Source organism: Marmota marmota, unplaced genomic scaffold (genome assembly GCF_001458135.2).
Source record: "Marmota marmota marmota unplaced genomic scaffold, marMar, whole genome shotgun sequence".
Lineage (NCBI taxonomy): Eukaryota > Metazoa > Chordata > Mammalia > Rodentia > Sciuridae > Marmota > Marmota marmota.
In genome coordinates, this window is record NW_026000211.1 from 22,934,025 (window position 1) to 22,953,612 (window position 19,588).

Below are 19,588 nucleotides of genomic sequence, written 5' to 3' on the forward strand. Positions count from 1 at the left end.
CATATCCTTCATTATAAATCCCAGAGAATGTTAGCTTCCATGGGAAATAAACTGAAGCTTTTCTCTATCCTGATGAAAAAGAATGATACTAAATTGGTTAAAATAATTAGATATTTTATTGAATCACTTCCCCTTTGTATAGATATATCTAAAATTTGGAGTATATTCCCAGTGGCCAAAATGCTGTGGATATTATGGTATTTTGTCTAGTGGCCTGAGGATATGAAGCTTATACTTAAGTAAATGGAGAGTACAATAATTTTATAATAAAACGATAAAATATAAATGAACACAGTGGAAATGGATACATATAATGGAATATATATACACACATATATACACACAAAATATTTTTTTAAAGAGAGATAGAGAGAGAGAGAGAGTTTTTTTTTAATATTTATTTTTCAGTTATCGGCGGACACAACATCTTTTTTTGTATGTGGTGCTGAGGATCGAACCCGGGCCGCACGCATGCCAGCCGAGCGCGCTACCACTTGAGCCACATCCCCAGCCCCTACACACAAAATATTGACTACAGTAATTAAAAACAAATGGAGTCTTTCCCAATGACTTAACATTCATGACTCTTGAAAACATATAAAAGAAGCAAATTTCGGAGGGTTAAGTGACATACATAATTTAGCTTTGTGAACCGATCCAAGGACATTGCAGTTTAGAAGTAAATTTAAACTATTGGGAAATTTTGATCATATTGGATGTCATCATTTGACCAATATTGCAAAAGTATCAGATCAGTATTGAGAAAAAGAAATTCACAGAGAAGGATAAAAGTATTTAATAAACTACACAACAAGCATTGGTGATAGTGGCTTGTTCCAGAGTGGTAGCAGTGTTGAAGACAGGCATTTATATTCTGAAGAGACTGTGGAGATAGAACTGACACAATTTGTCCCTGCATGGAACATGATAAAGGAGAAAATGAGAAGAATCAATGAATGCTTCTCATATTGGTCTGAACAATGGAGAGGATAGATGGTTATTGATGGTGATTGGGAAGATTATAAGAGCAGCAGGTAGGGGAATCTCTTGTCCTATAACTCTATGGGATTCTGTGTCTTTGCTTCTGTTTTATTTGAATCCTTCCTGATATGAGATGTAGCAGCATACAGACGGTATTTAAACCAAGGTAGTTGAATGATATCAGCTAGGATATTAGTTTAGACATTCTAAAGCAGGTTGGTAACAGAGATGAGATGAAATCAGCAAGAGAAACCCACAAGTATCATCCAAGGTGACAGGAATAAGGCCAACATACACATGTACCTCTTAAAATATACAAAATAAGGAGAATTCAGAGTCAAGAATATTAATTTCAACTTTCTAAGCATGAATGAGCATATGTTGGCACATGTCAATTAAAAACTTGCTGGAAGCCAAATCAAGAAAATTATTCTAGAGAATGGACAGAGTAAGAATGTTAAACATTAAGCTGAGGGTGTAGCTCACTAGTAGAGTGTGTACTTCAAGACCTGGGTTCAATCCCTCGCATTGAAAAAAGTGAAAAATTTAAAAGGCTCTTAAATATCACTCATAGGTCAAATAATATTATATTTAGGAAACTAATGGTCAATGATAAGCTTATTTAGCTGCATTGATGGGAACAAAGCTTGTTTTAAATTCGTTAATGAGGTAAGGGAAAGAATATAATTTGGGAGAGTGAGTCTAGAAGATTAAATTAGAGAGTTTGCTGCTCAAATGTGAGAATAACAACAGTAGGGAGTAGAGGGACGGAAATATAGAGTCAAGGGATTTCTTTAAAAGTAACTGGAATATTGCATTGTATTTCTATTATGATAAGAACATTCAAGAAGAGAGGAAAAACTGATCAGACAAGAGAGATTACAGAATGACTGAAGCAACATAATTGAGGACATGAAAATGGATGGGACCTAGTTCACAAGGGAAGAGGTAGGCTGCATCTGTCTGTGAAGGTCTGCAGAGAGTTCATTCATAATAAAACAGAGACAGACAGAGGAGATGGCACAGATGGAAGTAGGTAGATCTATATGCTCCTAAGGGTATTTAAAAATTCTATTTCTTTTTTCAATGAAATAAGAGTTAGGTTATCAGCAGAGACGGAGGAAGAGAGATGGTATGTTAAGTATTCCTGTAAAGACAAGGTTTGAGAAAGTCATCTAGGAAAGTGGGGAAGTAAAAACTGAAGGAAATGAAGTAGGATTTCTAGGCAACACTAAGAGCCCAATTAAGGTAAGAAATCATAAATTTGAAATGAGACCACAGAGTTTTATTTTGCAATTTTTGTTTCTTCAGCTACATTTAGCAATTTAGAGGTGCTATAGAGTAGGTAGAAAGTTGGATTTTAACCAGGGTGGGATGTTTCTAGGCCAATATTTGAAAGGACTGAAAGAAGCAAGGAGGTTGTTTGTGTTTGCAAAATTGTGATACAAAGTGAACTGTGAAAACTGCACTGGAAGGAAGAAAGGAAAATGAGGGCATGCATGGGGTGAGACAAAGAAACTTCAATAGGACTCATTTTATTGGAGCTCCTAAGAGGTTGAAGCAATTTGGAGTTGTGCTCAAAAGATATAATAAAGAAGCAGACTGAGAGCAAAATACTTAAAATTGAATCTGCTGAGCTTTTTGGTAATGACAAAAATATCTAGGATATGAAAGTAGGAGCAGGTGGGGAGCTAGTGAACTGGTGGTCTGGGAAGAGGAAAAGATATTAAAGTAAAGGATGTCAAGAAATTTAAAGGCCAGGGTTGTGGGAGGATCACCAAAATCCCATCAAGAATTATAATTGGATTAATACTAAAAATTAGATTAAAATAGGGATTAATATACCTAAATGGAGGAGGGAGCATGGATGACTGCAGTACAGAGGGAGAGGTGATGACAAGATCTGAGGTTATCAACTTGAGGGCTGGTGGTTTTAGGAAGGAGGAGCAATGAGAAGCCAGAAGACAGTCCGCAAATCACACAGGGTTCTTCTAATGAAAGGTTCCAGTGGGGGAGCAAATTTTTCAAAGAAGAACAAGGGGACTGGCAGAACATGCAGGCCAAAGAAGAGTTGTTAAGAAAGTGTGGAAAATACAGGCCACTCTGTTGGTGAGGAACGGTAACCTTCAGATGATACAGTGTAAAGTTTCGAAACAGTGAAGGGAAAAACAACATCAGGAATAGCAATGTCCAGGGCAAGAGATGGATGAATGTGTATATGTGTGTTAAAAAGCCTGGCCAAAAAAAATGTAGTTTCTGTAAAATTTGGGGAAAGACTATATTGGTATTTTAATTGCAACTTTAACAAAATAATGTGGTTTCTTAAGGGCTTTGATTTTACATGGTATAGATTCCCATGCTGATGACTTAATTTTCCTCCCATAAGGAAAATTGTTTAAAAATATATTATCTTGAATGATCTCATAAAAAACAATTTTAACCTGGGCATCATGGCACACACCTGTAATCCCCATGGCTTGTGAGGCTGAGACAGGAGGATCATGAGTTCAAAGCCAGCCTCAACATAAGTGAGGTGCTAAGCAACTCAGTGAGACCCTTCCTCTCAACAAAAATACAAAATAGGGCTGGGGGCATGGCTCAGTGGTCAAATGCCCCTGAGTTCAACCCTGGGTACTCCCCCCCAACCAAATAAATAAATAAATAATGAAAAGCAATTTTAGGAAGTAGTTTCCTCCAAAAAATGTTTGCTATCCCAGGTCCTTTTTATACAAAAATTCATAAACTGGACATCCAACATTCTGTAGTTACAGCAAGTGTATTTCAAACTCTCATTATCCTTTCAGTTTTAATTTATTCCACAAATCTATCATCTTTACCTTTAGTCATTATGTTCTATAAAGGCCTGAAATATTTTTCTGCATCTTTTCTCTGTCATCAAAGATACTAAAGCCTGATAAAGAGTGTACTAAGAATAAAACTAAAGAACAATTTCACTCATGAATACCTATGCAATAATCTTAAATGAAATATAAGCAAACAGAATTCAACAGCACATTTAAAAGTAATGCATCATACAAAGTGAAATTTACTTCCGAAATGCAAGAATGCTTCAGTATTAGGAAATATTTTAATATAACTTACATTAATTGTCCCACTATAATGGGATTTATGATGAATGCCACAGATGCTAAAAAGCAATTGGTATAATTCAAATACATTCAGAGTAAAAATAATAAAAAAAGATAGTGGATAATTCCATAATATGATTAATTTTTTGTGTATCAACACAAAATCTAAAATCATATTTAATGAGCCATTCCCTCTAATATCAGTAAAATAAAATGCTGTTACCAGCAATATTTAAAACTATACTGAAGGTATTAGCTGTTGGATCTGGGCTTGATTTTACACTACTAACAAGCTAATAAGTTAGTCTACTACAAGAATAAAAAATAAAATAAAAATAAGTGTTATTTTTATATACATGTCTATGACAAAATAACAATTATAGTTTTAAACATTTATATTGACTACATTAAGTTGAATGATAAAAACATATCCCAAATGTATTTTGATAGCAATTTAAATTAGTTCTAATTTTTAAAGCAATAAATCAGGAATTTAGGTAAAGAAATGCCTTTTAAAAATAAATGCCCATAGATTGCCATGTTTTTTCTATCTTGATTTTGAGTGTTTATTTCTCACGTACAATTGCTTAGTGAAGACTTCAAGAATTCTTCAGTTGGCTTTTCAAAGTGAATATAAATTTAGAATCAAGAGAACTAAAATTACAATTTTCCCTTAGAGTTTCCTATTAGTAACTTTTACATTCAAAATAATCAAATCAAATCTACATTACATGCCATTGCCCTAAATATTTTAATCATTTTAGTAGGGTGGAAAATGCAATGATGTTTGGCTTCACCAATAATTAAGATAAGCACATTCTTGTTGAAAATGTCTGCTTCCAAATATTCTTGACTCAAGATTATTTGAAATCTTTTAATTTGAAATTAGTAGGGTAAAGCAGTATTAAGATATCTGAAAAACTAACATTATATATTGCAAATGGAAAGAAAGTTGATATTTTTCTTTAATTAGGGCCATCCTGTTTGTGATACTGACATCAATGTTCAGCTTCCAAATTGGACTTTATCTTTATCACTGGCTAGAAATGAAAAATCTAGCATGTTTAAGATCACATAATTATAGGATTTGAAGTGGGAAAAAGGGAATTATCCAGGTCAACTTCTACCTTTCTTTAGAAGAAGGAATGCAAACAAAATGTATATGTAAAAGCTAATCTAGGTTCTATTTTATAGTACATCTGCATTGATTTTTGGCTTCTGTGTCTTTTCTAATTTTTTTTTTTTTTTCTGAAACCATCCTCATCTTCTCACTGGAGGAAATGAAACCTTTGTTACCCTTTGCCTCTCTTCTTTCCCAGAACCTGGAGCAATTGCAATGTTATCTCTGTCTTATCTTTATCCCAAGGAAAACATTTTTTTGAGATTAAACGAAAAACAATCAAAATTTCTTGAAGACGTAGTAGAACTATAGGGAGAAGGAGAAAAAATGGCACAAAAGGGTATTGTGCTAGAAGAATCCATCACCTATGCTTTAGTGTTTTCTAAGAAAACCGAGTGGCTTCAATTCCTACCAACATCTTTTGAACATCTAAGTCTTTATTAGCCATGTTCTTCATCTTCAACATTGTTTATACTTTCAATGTTCTGAGAATCCTTTTTTAATATGGCAGTGATTGAAACCCACAGAAAAATACAATTCCGCTGTGAGCTACTGGGGCAGGTGCTGGAAAAATATGTATTTGGAAGAGGAAAAGAAATATAATGGAAGGTAGAAATGAACAGCTTTGGCATCCAAGATAATAACAGGTAATGCTTACTCTGCCCCAGCACTATGCTCAATGCCTTTTGTATTCTGATTTATTTAATCATTGTAATAACTCTAGGAGACAGGTAAGAGGAATGTTCAAATGCTAAGTAGTTTAAATTTAACTTAATCCAGTTTTTAAAGAATTTTTGATGGACCATGGCTTTTTATACTTATATTTACTTTTTTTATCTTGTAAAAGGCTAATTTCAAACTTCTTCAAATGTGAAATTAAGCTCAAAGCATCAAAATTAGACATTGAAAATATGAATTATGTGTTAAGGAACTACAATAAAAATCTGGTCTAATTTAATATGCCTCATATGTTAATTTTCAAGTTGTATACATTGTTCTTTTTCAGAGAATATCCTCAAATATAGTTCCTCAAAATACTGGCAAGGGAACATTTCAGGTAACAGTTTTTGTGTATGTGGAATATAAGTTTTTATTTACCTAAATTAACTCTAGACAAGCATTTTATTTTTACTATGTATAATACAAGCATATAATTCAAGAATCTTATGATGCTGAAAGATACAACACTCATATATGCAAATAATCAACACTACTTTCTAGGTATAAAACTAATGTGTCTTGAAGAGATCTTCAATATCTATTTAAACACTTCTAAGAAAGTAAAGTTGTTTGTTTTTCTGAAGATTGATTTTCTTCAATTCCTCTCAAATAGCTAAACCTATAAAATCAGTAGAGTCTCACTTCACACTCAATATAATAGATAACACTTGAAGTTTTTGAATTTTTCCAGTCTAGTTTACACTTGGCCTTAAAACTACTGAATCAATTGATTTATACTTCAATGAATACAGCACTAGTTTTATATGTTAGACCACTGTGAAAAGTAAATGAAACCTAAATGTAATTTTGAGAAGAGGAAATCAGAAAAGTTTAAAGAAGATCAGCTTCAAAGAGAAGATGAAAGGAATCTGTATAAACCTTTCTATATGAATGATTAGTATATTTGGGTAATTATGTTCCCAGAAAAATCCATAGATTCTTATCCCTGGCTTGACATATGACTATAATGTATTTCTGAAACCATTGCTTCACCAGGATCCTGAAGTAGTAAATACTATGAGGCAAGATTTGCAATTTTAATTTTAAAATCAAATTGTATGTGAGTAACATATATGAGAATGCAGATTTTTATCCCACATTTACATTTTATATTGAAAATTCTTTGCTTCATATTCCCATTCTCCTGCCCCTAACTCTTCCTTGTTCGTTCCCTTTCCTTTTCTGAACATTTGGGTGCTAAAGCCGTTAGGAAGGTCAGAGTAAGGTTAGCATGCACATCTGGTTTGTGAAGAGGAAGTATGATGGTGCAAAATAGGTTATCAGAGTCCAGGAAAGGTAAGAAGAAGTGAACAGGAAAAGGCCCCTTGGCCTAGGGTCAGAGCCTGAGTTAAAGAGGATTTCCATGCAGAGGGGAGTGTGGTGCAAGTTGTGAGAAAACACTAGGTTGAATGGGGTGTCAGCACTGAGGTGAGACTATAAGGGTTTGTTAGTATGAGAAGATTAAGAAAGGTGTCCATGCAAAATGGGAAACCGACATGGAGTTTCCAAGCCTGGTGTGTCACAGATAGCATCTATGCCAGGGAGAGAATGATGTGGCAATAGGAAATTATTTACATCAGGGCAACTAATCAAATGGGTACATACCTTTGATAATATGTGGAAAAAGATTTCTCATCACCTGAGAAGGGATTCACAAATACCAAAAGGAAAAATATATAATAAATCTCCTGGTCTTAAATTAGAATAGTCATCAATTTTGTATGTAAGAATTGATGCACAAATTAGTAAAGTTTCCTATATATGTGTTTGTGTGCATACACATAAATACATACCTTTGCTGTCTGCTAGAGGATCTCGAATCAGTGGCACTACAATACAAATGAGCACACCCAGCACATACAACTTGGTTTCTAAACACCAATGATCCTTGGAATGATGGTAGGTTCCATATTGGAGAAAGGAAAAGATAAGATAAACACAGAACAACTTGTTGATCCAAAAACTAGAAATGTGCTCAAAGCACCAAGGGTTCATCAAAAGTAAATAAGAACAAATTTTGAAAAACTGGAGAAATCTGGGATAGATTGTGTATCAAAATAAAGAATTAAAATAACATATTTTAATACCTTAGTAAGATCTCTGTATTTAAGACTTTATTGCTTTTATAGCTGAGATATTCTCCACTAATATATATACGTATTTTCTAACTAGCTATTGTCTCAATATATAGGGACTCAATATCTACATTAGTTTTAAAAGTTACTATGTTGTATTTTAGCAGGGTTTTTTTTGCTTGCTTTTAAATATAAATTATATGTCCTTTTCAAAATAGAGGTAATTTTATTTAAATAGAATAATTCAAATAATTTTATTTAAAAATCCAATATAGATAAATATTTTGTCTTAACTAATTTCTTTGGCTAATGATGGGAGATACTCCTCTATAGGTCTCTCGTGCTCCTATACATCTTACTGCTTATGTNTATTCTGGAGTTTTTTCAACACATCAACTAAATAATAATAAAGAAAAATGAATTCACCAAATCAAGAAAAATATTTGTGGATAAACTTATGGGCCTCTGCAATAAGATCCAACAAAGTTGGATTATATTCCAAATGTATTGTGATAGCAATTTAAATTTGGCAAATAACAGCTTAAACAACTTTTAGATGCTTTCAAATGAGTCCCATTTTTTCCCCTCATAGCTCTTTTATATCCCAAAATTTCCACAAATCTAATTCTATAGACTCTGATTATGCTTTTTGTTGTATAGTTTCTCACAATGAAGAGATCCTACTGACTTTATATGTGTGTACAGGTGCGTATGTATGAGGCAGTATGCTATGCCCTCATAAACTGCCAATTCATACAGCAAATAGTGCAACAGCTTTACTTAGAGTCACTTCATTACAGAGAAAAAGCAATTGTAATTTTTTCAAAGATTTTTCTGAGAATATAATTTTGAGCATAATTTTTTATTACAGAGAGATAAATTTAATGAATGTTCAATGCTATTTTTGATCTAGATATGAAATGGTTATAAAAAGATTCTTAATTGTATAATATGATGAAATATAAGGATCAAAATTCAATTTCACAGCCATATGGAACTGGATTTTCAGCCATATAGTCTCAAAACTCCATAGTAATATGGAATATTAAAAATAATCAAACACCTCTAGCCATTGTAATGGTTCAACTAAAGACCTATTAGCTTCAAAATTTTTGTGTCAAAAATAATGTTAGAAAATCAGACAAGCTAAGATTAATGACTAATGACTTTCATCATTTTAATGTGATTTTATTCTGTTTACTAAATTAATATGATTTTAGAAAACCTGGTTTCAGCAACAACTTTATATTAACTATAAATAACACATTTAATTTCATCCATTTTACCAATACAGTTAACAAAATTCACAAAGAAAATGAGCATTTTCAAACATGTAGATTATTAATACCTATTTTTTAAATTTACATTTGATCATACATTTGATCAGAAAGGGACTATAATGCACTAAAATAGGAGATTTGATTATTTACAGTAAAAGCTTTGTAAAAATAGATGGTCAAGGGCTGGGGTCATGGGTCAGTGGTAGAGCACTTGCCTAGTACATGTGAGGCACAGGGTTCTATTCTCAGTACTGCATGTAAATAAATAAAGACCAATTGACAACTAAAAAAAATAAAAAAAATAGATGGTCAAACAAATTCAGGAATGTCTTTATTGTTAGAGATATAACGTGGTAAAGTATTTACTCGAAGTGAAAGACACTTAAAACACAGCACTGATATGGAGTTGAGAATTGTAAATAATTGAGAACTGAGAAGTTACCCCAGAGGACACAGAAGTCTCAGCAAGTAAGGAATAAGTCTCCAGAGTAGTAATTAATGCTGTAGCATCATAGCATTTTTTAGAAGCTAAATAGCTATTCAATGTACAAGACTGTGGTAGGTAAAAAGGAAAGAAGCTGTTGATGCTAATTCACAATAAGGTGGGTAGGGAAAAATAGAGGTACTTTGCATTAGGCAGAACAGGAATGAAAGGAGGGGAAGGAGCATGAGTACAGGAAAGATAGTAGAATGAATTAAATATCATTTCCCCATGTACATATATGATTACATAAGCCATGTGATTCTACATCATGTACAACCAGAAAAATGAGAAGTTATACTCCATTTATGTATGATGTGTCAAAATGCATTCTACAGTCATGCATAATTAATTAGAACAATTTTTTTAAGAAATGGAGCTAATGTCTGCATTGTAATGCTGACAGATTTTGAGTCATTAGTTTCTTAATACTGATACATAAACACATGTGGTTTATAAAAATGCAGACATCCTAATAATCTGGGACAGACAGGATTACAAGGGCTTGGGAAATATGTTACAATGCCTAAGACAAGAACTGTAAAGGGTCAGAATTGGTGAGTTATACCTGATTCCTGTTATATTTTTTAGTATTCATATTTTAATTTTAACTTCTTCATAACTTTATTTTTTGTTCCTTTATTTGTATTTCAACTATAATTCCTGAACAAGCAATATGTAATATATGGAATATTGAAAATTACCAACATACTGGAGAACAGTTATAAGTAAATATCTATTGTAGGCTTTCCAAAAGTTCAACGAGTTCTTTAGTAATCAAGTAAGCTTATTGAAATGACATTGGGTAGTGTTTTCAAAAGCTGTTGAAGAAATTTTACCAAATTCTTAGTCTTTTGTCAGCCACAATCAAACTCAGAGGGTCATATCCTTTCAGGGGAATTTGTCCTGAAATTGACCCTGATGTCCTGTTGAAATGTGTAACCACTGTTGCTAAGGAAGCACATAACATGCTTCAGGTGTGCTGGTATTGAAGAAAAGAGTTGAGAACTGTGCGGTTGGGAATGCCATAGGATACCACAGTTTATTTTTATTGCTGTGAACAGCTTTTAAATGTAACCAAGAAAAGAATTATTAACAAAGGCTGTACAAACATGCATAGCTACATTAAAAAAATAATAATTCTAATTCTTAATGGAACAACAAAAGTAGAAAATCAGTGATTTTAAGGAAGGAAGGGATATGGAGGATTTTGTAAGCACACACTTTTAACTGCTCCTATAATGCTTCCACTGGTATATAGTTAAATTTCACCTCTATCTGTGAAAAGAACTAATGGGCAAGAGGAATAAAGTCCACTTGTAAGAAAGCTAGAAAATATCTATAAATTATAATATCTGATTATCCTAGTGATCTATTTATCTCGTGGTAATATAAAAATGCTTATACTTCTAACACATACTATGTTAAATGTCATTACTTATCTTTTGTCTCCTACAGGAAGAGAGCCAGCATTTAAATACACAGACTGAATAAATGTGTCAAATAAATGTGGCAGTCTTGTAATATGGCAAACAAGAGTGAGAAGTAGAGAAGTAGCCAGATTATGAAACTGGGCAAAGTGCCATTTCCTGAGTGAAACAAAACCCAGGTACACAGACTCCAATATATCCGATTTAGGAATAAATTCAGGGAATTATCTTCATTTACTTCCCAGCTCTACTTTTTACATGCTTCATGTCAATGTTGGATCAGGGCACCCAGGTAGAAAGATTTGGGACTTACTACTAGTTAACACAGAAATAATAATTTATTAGAATAATTAGTTTTTCTAACATTTTATATTTCTCTGTTAATGCCATAGTTTGAGTTACTGGAGGAAAGTTAACAAATAAAGACAAAGTTGCATTTGAGACAAATACAAGGTAAAAACCCTCAGTTTCTTCACTCTCTATTAAAGAAATATTTTTAGTGAATAATATTCATGTTGTTAGTCTGTAGCTTTAAATATTGTTATTTGAGAATTTTAAGTGATTGGTTGAAAAGAGACATTCACTTTCTTTTTGCCATCTCATTATGTATTATTTCTCTGTTTTTTTAAAAAATATTTGTCTATCTTGCTTTCTTTCAGGAAGGGACTGATTCACATTTCTAATATTTTTCAATATCCACTTCTGAAATGTTCATGGAAAACTCTTTGCAATTCAAATAGGATCTATGGTACAGGAGTGCCAATTATTCCATGACAGTCCCTTATTAATTGCTCTACCTTGTTATTCTAGTGGAAATTCCTTTGATTATAAATGATATACAGTCATTAACTTTATTTATTAACAACATTTAATATCAGTGCCCTCCAAAATTATTAGTGAATTGCTGAGTGATTTATAAAATGATGTTTAGTAAGTAGTGAAGGAAAAACAAAAAATGTAACAGGTCCTTGTCTTATGGTTTAATCCGTAGGCTTTCTCTCTCTCTCTCTCCTCTCTCTATCTCTCTCTTTCTTTCTCTCTCTCTCTCTCTCTCCACACGAATACAGAAAAGAGGACAGAGAAATGAGCATAAGGATGAACAAAATAAGAACTGATGAAAAGTTAAGCAATATGATCAATAATGGGTTAAAATCACAAAAATGTAAAGAAAATAATAAATGTCATACAGCCTGTGTTAAATTTAGAATTTAACAAACTGTTTCAAAACATATGTTTTGACAATTTCTTTCAATTTGACCTGGATTTATGTACAGCAATAAATTACAAGAATCAGATAAAGGAATGCGAACAATTTATGTTTTGTATTAGTCAGCTGTTTAAAACTGTGACCAAATACCTGACAACAACAACTTGGAGGAGGAAAAGTTCACTTGGGGCTTGTAATTTAAGGGGTTCAGTCAATGGTCTGCTAATTCCATTGCTCTGGGTGCAAGTTGAGACAGAACATCATGGGGGAAGGGCATAGTGGAGGGAAGATGCTCATTTCATGGTAGTCAGGAAGCAGAGGGCAGGCTGCCAGGGGCAAAATGTAAACCACAGTCCCAGTCCCAGTGACCTACTTTCTCCAGCCACACCCCACCTGCCTATCATTACCTCTCAGTCCATTCAGGCTAATAATCCATCAAATGTATCAATCCAATAATTATATTACAATTTTCATGATCTAATAATTTCAGCTCTGAATATTCCTATGTTAACTGGAGCCTTTGGGGAATACCTCATATTCAAACCATAACATATTTGTAAACAGAAGCTCATACATATGATGAAGATTTTGTATGATGAGGACTAGTAATTTTTCTCAGCTATCTTTCTTTCTAAAAATGAGTACAGCCAGGCGTGGTGGCTCATGCTTGTAATCTAAGTGGCTTAGGAGGTTGAGACAGGAGGATGGCAAGTTCAAAGCCAGCCTCAATAATTTAGTGAGGGCCTAAACAACTCAGTGAGATCCTGTCTCTAAATAAAATACAAAATAGGACTGGGGATATGACTCAGTGCTTGAGTGTCCCTGAGTTCAATTCCCACTAACCCCCCCCCAAAAAAAAGAATAAAAAATAAATAAAAATGGGTATAGAAAGAGAATACACCAAGAATTTTAGCATTGCATGAGTTTTAAATAAGTGAATATTTCAAATAGAGGCATCTTTAAAGCCTTCACTCCCTGATGTGCAGATAGAAATCATGACTTCTCAGGATAGAAACTAAATTTTCTGCCTCAGCTCAGCTCAATTTGGGAGTTGAAAATAACTTTGTCCATAATTGCTTATTGCCATCAGCCTTTCCTTTCTAGATTGTTGGCCTATGGAAAGTGCAGCAAGCCCACAGTAGCACAAATGAAGTAAATTTCTGAAGTGATAAGCTTTGTTCTCATTTTTCTATTTTATAACTTCTAATTCTAGCACATAAAGGAACATTGTAGATAAGTTTTTCAGAAGGAAATCCTTGGTTTACTTTAAGATTATTCAGTGGGTAAAAATAAGTGCTTCGCTTTGCAGAAGTAGAAATAGAGAAATAGTTTCAGAGTTTATAAGGCTTTAGAGTGTATTCTGATTACATGGACTGTTGGCTGTTGATAAAATTGATGGGAATTTCATGGATAGAATTTATATTAACATTTACATTAGTGCTATGAAAATATAAAGATTAAAGCAGTTCTGTGGTTTTGCTGAAGTTCATTACCATTGGTTATTAATGAAAGAAGCATACTTCGTTCTTCCTAATGTTAATGACTTTGCATCATTTTAATAACTTTTGGCATTCAAAGAGGAGATAATAATACCTTTAAAGTGAGACAGTAAGAATCATTAAATTGTGGGTATTTGTAGCTTGCATAATGAAAGATGCTCTTAATGTGTGGAATGGTTCTCTGACCTCATGTCTCTCTCTATAGAGCAAGCTGTCATGAAACTAATTCCTAAATTTCTGACCTACCACTATGTGCCCCACATGTCTTTCATTTCATCCCACTGGGGGAAAGAAAAAGAGTCCTATAATTGATGGGTAATATTCATTTGCTACCATGTTTATTTAGTAGGAAAAAAACCTGTATATCTTTAGTCCTTGAGACTTCCTTCTTCTCTCTCTATTTCTTCTCTGGACCTTATAGGAAAGACATACTTAATAAAAGTGTCTATCGAGCAGAAGCAAACCTTCTGTTTGGTGAGCTGTGCCAGCCTCCTCATAGTGGGGATGAATATGACTATCTCCCAAATTAACAAGGGGATTACAACTCTGGACAGAGAACACATTGAATTTAACCTTTGAATCACCACTTTAAAAAAACCCCGATGGTCAGAATTATGCCCTCTGGGACAGGAGGACCCTGTGCTTCTCCTTTGCTAGCAAAGCAATAAAACTTCATTTTCTTTTTTCTCAAATCGGTGTCCTCATGATTGGATTGGCATTGGGAACAAGGACAAAGCTTTGGGTAAAACTTCCTTCTGGAATGATCTTGGTACCCTTGTTAAAATAATGTGTCTATATATAAAGTTTTATTTCTGGACTCCCAATTCTATTAAAAACATTAATAAGTTTTGTGCATCAAAGTGATAATGAAGAGACAATCTTACCAGAAATTGGATTGTGTTCTCAGCTCTTGTGCTTTTGCAGAAGAGGATTTCAAGAAAAACATGAGACTTAATAAGAGCAGAGCAAAGTTTATTAGAAGAAAAAGGGTGTTAAAGGAAGAGAGTGGAGCCTCTTAGAGAACATCAGATCACTGTTCTGTGTCCCAGCTTTTATTGGGGTTGTTAGAAGGTCCTGCCCAAGTCTCACCTCTCGGTTCTGTCTTGACAGACTACATTAGCTAACAACACAAGGGCAACGTTTGGTCATCTTGGCCTGGTGGACAGGTCTGAATTACAGCTGGTTTTAAGGAATTTATAGTTGGTGGGGTCCATCTTGGTCCTTTTGCTTTCGTAGGTCTCAGAATCTGTTGGTCTCTGTTGTTTGTGTAGGATCTTAAGATGTTTTAGCAATTAGCAGTTGAGCAAATACACCTTTGTCCTCCCCTGAGTTTATCTATCTTTAAGATAGATAAACTTTTAAGTTTAAGAGGCATAGTTTATAGGGTTGAGTTCAGAAAAGGGTCTTGAAAAAGATATATTGTCAGACCTTGAGGTGCCACTGAGGCAGGGCTGTTGATTAACTGATTTGTTTTGTACTAAGTATTTTATTAATTTCCTGACCCACTGCTTATGTCTAACATCTACCTAACAAAAGGATAATATCAGCAGAGTTAAAAGAAACCCATAAGAAGTGAACAAATATTTCAAATCACATATCTGATAAGGGATTAATATTCAGAAAAAATATACATATATCTTAAAACTGAACTGCAAAAATAAACAAATAAACAAACAAACAATGATATTGAAGATTTTGAATAAAGATTTCTCCAAAGAAAATGTAAAATGGCCTGTAAGTACATGAAACCATGCTCAACATTGTTAATCACTATGGAAATACAAATAGAAATCAAAATTAGTGACACTTTATGTCCATTGCCATAAGTTATATTTAAATATTGCCAACATTATAACATCATTATTTATTTTTTAAAAGTTAGTGTTTCTGGAAAGTATGTAAGGAAATTAGAATCCTGTGCATTGGTGGTAGATATGTAAGATGGTGTAGTTTTGTGCAAAACAGCAAGTCATTTCCTCAAAAAATTGAAAATAGAATTGCCATATGATCTGGAAATTGTATTTCTGGGTATAAGTACAAATGAACTTAAAGCAGGGGTACAAACAAAATGTTTGTGAATCAGCGTTCATAGTAGCAGTTATGACAAGAGTCAAAAGGCAGCAATAACTCTACTGTGCATTGACAGATAACTGGACAAAGAATGTGGTGCACACATACAATGGAGTGTTATACAGTCTTAAAAAGAAATGCATTTCCTGTATGTGCTGCAATATAAATGACCCAGAGGGACACGTTGAAAAGTGAAATAAGCCAAGCACAAAAGTAAAAATATGGTATAATTCCATTCATATGATGTACCTGGAATAATCACATACACAGAAAGAGAAAATAGAAAAATAGTTACTAGGGCCAAGGGGGAGGGGAGAAGAGAAATGTATTGTCTAATAGGTACAGACTTTCAGTTGGGATGATGAAAAATGTTCTGAAAATGGTTATTAGTGAAGGTTGCACAACATTGAAAACAAATGGTTTTAATGCAACTGAACTGTATACTAAAAAATTGCCAACATGGTTAATTTTATGTTATATAATATGTTTTTACCACAAAAATAAAACATATACATATGTGCACACAAAAGTAAAAGAAAGGAGAAAAATATATAATTTTAAATTTAATATTTCAAATTGACTTTGGGGATTAGTACAATGTTTTGCTTAGTTACAATTTTTTTTTGCATATGAATGCATAAGTCAAACTTCAGGTGTCTGATGTCCAGTGAAGAATCATTAGCTTAGTTCAGATAGATCTTGACTGATGAGGCAATTTTTGAAGAGTGAACACATGAGGAATGCCCGCCGTCCATGAGACTCCCAGTGACTGAGTTAGCAGGTCAGCTTCGAACAGAAGTGTGAGTGTCTGTCAAACTGGCCTTCAGGCACAATCCTTCATCCCTCCATGTTGTAGCAACAGTCCACTTTCCCCATGGTACTCACAATCATTCACCCCAGCCAGGAAAATACTGCTATTCTCTTCCCATTTGTTCAAGCAGCATAAGAAATACAAATAGCTTGAGATAAAGTTTAGTATTCAATTTAATTGAACTGTGCTGCTGGAAAAAAATTATTCTATTTATGACTAGACCCTCTAAAACCACTTGAAGTTTGTTTGAAGGAACAGCAAGCAAATGTTTTGCTTTCAGCTATAATGATGAGTAGACATATTCCAGCCTACAAGCCTCATTTCCTGGACAGCAGTATTAACTAGGAGCCACTACTTTAAGATACAGAAGATTGATTTGCCAGCCTCTTAGGATGCTGCCTGCATCTCACCTAGAACTGAATTTTCATCAGATCATTTTACTACTCAATCTTGTTATTTCTGAGTAATATGGTAAATGGTAATAATGCTGGTGAATCTCATGAGTGTCATCCCCTTGCCATATCTGTACTGCTGTAAAAAGCACTTCCTCTTTTGAGAAGATCTTCCCTAGCAGAGAATGGCCACAAATAAGACAGGGTATGTGTCCAAATACAGTGGCATTTCCGGAAGTGTTTTTTGAGTAGGGATTACAAAAATCAGTCCATATTCTAAAAGGATAAGTCACTTCCTTTACTAAGATTTAAAATAGTAGGCATATCACCAGGATGTTAGATGGTCCTTCCATAAAATGGTTCCCTTTCAGAATCTCAAAAATAGCTTTTGCTATTAGGAGCTGGAGACTCAAAGTAGCAGTAGACAAATCAGATATTCATGGCCACTTTATGCATGCAAGGTCCTATTGATCAGGATAAGCTGCTTCAAGAATGACACTGAATGATAGCTATAGAGTGACCCTTTTTGGATATATGATCATTGAAAGCCTCTCCTTTGGAAGATGCTTTTTGAATATTTATGCAAAATATGAATTTGTTCATAATTTTGCTTTTAATAGTAAGATCATTTATATATATTTTTAATCAATTTTCTATTATCAATTTTGACCCTTTTCTTTCAGAGTCCCTTATAATTCAAACAACCCATTAACTATAGATTTTTTAATTAATTAATTAATTAATTTGTTTATTTATTTGTTTATTTTGGTACTGGGGATTGAACTCAGGGGCACTCAACCACTCAGTCACATCCCCAGCCCATTTTATATTTTATTTAGAGACAGGGTCTTACTGAATTGCTTAGCACCTCACCATTGCTGAGGCTGGCTTTGAACTTGTGATCCTCCTGCCTCAGCCTCCCAAACCACTAGTAACTATGGCTTTTTAAGCACTCTAAGTATATATCTCAGGTAATCTCCTTCCATTTTAATTTATTTAATCAGACATAGTCCCTGAAGTTATGTCCATTGAGAGAATTGTCCTTTACTACTGTCATCCTACATCCTAAGTGGAATTGTTGTATGTGGTGGTTTTGTTTTTAAGTTAGTGCCAGCATACTGCACAAATCATTAAATAAACCAGGATTGAACTTTATTCTATTTTGATCACTGACCACAGAAGACTCTACATAGTTATAAAACTGGAGTCAAGGATACTTAGCCAAGAAGCAAGTGCAGATTTCATGAACTCATACCATTTACGTGTGCCTTATGATGCTCAGTCCTGTGTACTTTCTGGACCTGTTCAAGTCTCAAGCTGACATTTATCATATCCACTTAAGAACACAACATTGCTATATATGTTCATTTTTTGTGTTTCATTAGAAATATTACAACCTATTTGTGATAGAAATTCAATTTACATAGACATTTTCTATTCCATGGTTCTTCCTCTCTTCTCCAGTCCCCATTGAAATATGGAAACCGATGGACTACTTCTATAGATGTGAGCAGAACTCCAAGGGTGACACATATTGACTCCAAAATATAAACCGCTCTGCCAAACTTGTTCTACTTTTTAGATATTTGGCAAAATAGTGTATTAATTGCTCTGTCATTCCACAGGATAGTTACCAACAAACTCCATATCCAGGGAATCGGGGAGACTTTATGGCTGTGGCAAGTCCCTGAACTTTCATGGCATTTTCCTCCTACCTTCTCAATATTCTGTGAGGCAGAAAATAGTCAAAATCCAATGAACTATATTTCAACAAGAGAGTTATTGTAATCTTGATTCAGGAAAGTGTTGGTATAATGCTCTCCTTTCAACTGAAGGGAAAGTGCTTGTGACTATCTTTGTTACTAAAAAATGGAAAAGAAAATATTTACTGGGCATTTGGATATGCTGTGCTGGCTGATGTACTCCAGTAAGGATACTGAATATCACCACCTAATAATCTACAGGTATTCCCCAATGCCATACTGGCTGGGTCTCTGACACTAGCCAAATATGTGAATTAATGGGGGATTTTGTATGTATTAATACACCTACAATATAAAATCCTTGTTGGAGAAAGTAATATTTGCAATTCCTTCAGAGATTCACTATTGATCTATGTTTTCTTTCTAGATATTATGCCAGTAACTCTACTGAGGAAAGGGCCCCTCAATGTGTTCATGGTAAGCCTAGAACCACTGTGAGATGGGCTCAGGACAAGATTCTATATGCTGCCTGAATCCTGTAAGTACCCACTCTGATGTTCAGTGGTTTGTATCCTCAGAGACTTGTGATGTTCATTCATAGCATCAATTTTTGGAAGATTTTATATATATATATATATATATATATATATAAATCATTATTTTATTATATATTCATTTATTTTATTATATATATTCATATATATATATATATATATATATATATATATAT

At 33.7% G+C, this 19,588-nt stretch overlaps 1 long non-coding RNA gene across 1 annotated transcript in view; it reads left to right on the plus strand.

Annotated features, from left to right (window-relative positions):
• Positions 1 to 817: 817 nt before the first annotated feature.
• Positions 818 to 19,588, plus strand: part of LOC125612832 — a 31,533-nt gene continuing 12,762 nt past the window's right edge. Inside the window, exon 1 of the long non-coding RNA XR_007343310.1 lies at positions 818 to 1,034. This is a non-coding gene — a long non-coding RNA (uncharacterized LOC125612832). The remainder of the gene's footprint in view (positions 1,035 to 19,588) is intronic.